Genomic DNA, 3,055 nt, shown 5'->3' with positions numbered 1-3,055 from the left:
AATTGAACTCTTCAAGAGACAGATGTTCAATTCTTAGGAATTGGAACCCTATATCTAGTGAAACAAAGCATGAGATGGGTTTAATCCATGGGGTCAGAAGGACAGAGAGAAAGGCTGAGGCCATATGTGGTTAATATCACAGTGAATTTATGAGGACATGACCCATTGAAGCAATTGAATACCCAGATTAACATATGTGCAGTCTCCAAAACTCATGCTTCTGGAAAGAATATTTTAAGTTGCTATCAGCAAAGGTCACCAGTGATTCAGGGAGTACCAGAACACAAAGCAACTAGCAATCCTTTAGACATACCAATGGCTCTCCCTTTAAAATGGTTGCCTGAGAAACCAGGAAGGATCTTAACCTGCATCCATCTTCGAGAGGAGAGCTATAATGTCTCTCTCACTGCCTTATTCCTCCTAGCATTCTGTTCTGTCTTCCCCACCTACTTTTGTTCTGACCTATCAGGCCAAGCAGTTTTCTTGATTAATTAACCAATGAAAGCAACACATATATAGAAGACCCACCTCCATCAGTGTGTGATTTCTTTCTGTGTCTCCCAACATTGGAGTCTGCTAGGAGCAAAGAGTGGTGTGTTTAAATAGAGTTCTCTTGCCTTAGCTACCATTTATGAAACTGCTGATCCTGGACTAGAAAAGGGTCAGACCTTCAACATGTCCATCTTCTTTGGGAGTGTCTCTTCTTTGTATAGCAACAGCATCTACTACACACATTCTGCTTCCCAAGCCTTAGTGCTATGCAAGTGATCCCACGTTCCACCTTCTCCAGAGTTTCTGTTTCGGGTTCTGCCTACTTACCAAGTAGATGAGAGGCCCCAGAACACTTTGAAGAGTGGGGAAGGGGAGCAAAGAGAGGACTGAGATCTGAGCAAGAGGCTCAGGCTCTGTGTTTTCATAAGTCACCCCTCAGTGAACACTCAGTGGGAGGAAGGGGGCTATGGAAATCAAGCATTCCAATGGGTCTGAGTTTCTGCTTTCCATCCTGCCAGTAGTGATATGCATGGCAGAAAGGTACCTCTAGAAGTCAAACTTCCTGCCAACCTCACGTGTCAGTAACAGTTCCTTACACTTACATGGAGGGCTGGTCTAAAAACCACCAATCCCCTTAGCACCCTAATCAGATGCCAACCTGAATGGATCAGCATGTCCATATCTGCTTTCCCATTCTCTTTAATAGTGCCTGTAGCTATTTCCCATTTGAGGGCTATAGCAGGGTTTCTTCAGGCTCCCTGAATTAATCATTGTTCTCATGACACCAGAGTAGCAAAGGTCAACCCCTTCGTTCCTTCTCATGATGGCACCTAGCCACTGTGATTGGGGAAGGGCACAATGAACATCCTGTGTGATGGCAACCTATCATGAAGCAGTCACTATATCACTAAATTCCCCAGAGTGATGCCAGCCACAAAACAGTGGTGATTTCAAATTCAGTTTAGAGACAAAAGTTAACCGTAATAATGGAAGCCAATCTTCAGAGAATGAAAATGAACCATCTGCTACACGTCTTAGTGTAGAAAACATGGATCGCAGCATCCACACTCAAATGGAAAATTCAGCATCTGAGACATCATCCTCCAGAACACCAAGGCCAGAACACAGTTCTGCTGAAGCATTCACAGATGTGCCATCCACCAGAGGTCGGAGGAGGACAAAAACCCGAAACCAGAACACCAGAGAAGAACCAGAGGCAGAGCTGAAAGAAGTAGGTCTTCTCTGCACCCAGCAAATGAAATTCCACGAAGATCTCATTATAGCATCTCATCTCAGACTTTTGAGCAGCCTTTGGTAAATGAGATCGAGGGAAGTACTAGAGCCTCTCAGCAGATAACTAGCCCTGAGTTGCTAGGTAGAGGTTGTTTTGTGGCTTCTGGGTCAAGAAATTCTGCCGCTCAAGGGACATGCTCTTCAGACACACATGCCAATGGTGAAGCGGCAGGATCTGGTCAAAGACCTCCAACCAGAGACCTTCAAGTCAGAAGAGTTCTGCTGGCAAAAGACCGGCAAAGAGATAGCGTACCTAGCAGAACTCGGTTAAGGTCTCAGATCCCAAACAACACGGTCACTTATGAAAGTGAACCTGAAGGTTTTCTAGGCACTTTTACACATTCTGAACGTGCAGCTGGGAGAACCTATATGAGTACTCACAGATTTTCCACTCTTTCAATCTTCAATACTGGAACAAGGGAAACTACATCTGTTCCAATTCAACCCAGGTTAAGGCAGAGAACAACACCTTTTGGTGAGCTTGCATGGAGTGGTAACAACTCTGCTTCCATCCCCAGCTACAACCTTGGCTCCATTTCCATTGATGAATTTTCAGAAAGTATCTCACAGATGTTTGAACGAGGTATTGAAGCAACCCAACTTTACCCCTTTAATGACAACCACCTAATTAGAGGACCCAGCAATGTCCAGATTAATAACTTGCCAACGAGAAGTTTTGGGGAAAACGATGCATTGAAGACATGCACTGTTTGCATGACTCAATATACAGAAGGTGACAGAATTTGTGAGCTACCTTGCTCCCATAAGTACCACGTCCACTGCATCCACCGCTGGTTATGGGAGAATAGCACCTATCCCATTTGTCGCAGTGTCGTCTTCACTTCCTGGAACAGGTGAAGGGTTATATAATGAAGACAGAACTCTCAAAGCTGTGTTGCTAAAATAGTGACTGGCAAATGGAAATTGCTTCCTTTATCTCCATGTTTTGCATGGTGCTTTAATATAAAGTCACAACATGAATCGAGTCATTGCTTTCTGAGGGAATCGTGTCTTTTTTCTAGTTTCTCTTTCAGGATAGAAAGAATATTTCAGACACTACGTGCATGTGGACACCTTTGAATAGCACTCCTATCACTTGGGCTCTGTAGGATGAATACAAGTATTTTTAGTGGGAGTTGCTTTTTTATTTGACCAAGTCCATGACTATTATATATTACTAGTGTTGCAGACATTAAAGATACGGTTGTTCGTATAGGTGTCAGGTGTCCAAAGTATTCTCTCTCAACCTTTGTAACAGTTAGAGAGTGCA

The 3,055-nt window shown here is 43.7% G+C and overlaps 1 pseudogene; it reads left to right on the top strand.

Moving 5' to 3' along the window:
• The window catches only part of LOC101981899, a 217,995-nt pseudogene extending 215,352 nt beyond the window's left edge, over positions 1-2,643 (top strand).
• The last annotated feature ends 412 nt before the right edge of the window (positions 2,644-3,055 follow it).

The sequence above is a fragment of the Microtus ochrogaster genome, unplaced genomic scaffold, assembly GCF_000317375.1.
Source record: "Microtus ochrogaster isolate Prairie Vole_2 unplaced genomic scaffold, MicOch1.0 UNK71, whole genome shotgun sequence".
Classification (NCBI taxonomy): Eukaryota; Metazoa; Chordata; class Mammalia; order Rodentia; family Cricetidae; genus Microtus; species Microtus ochrogaster.
This window is presented reverse-complemented; position numbering and strand designations above follow the sequence as displayed.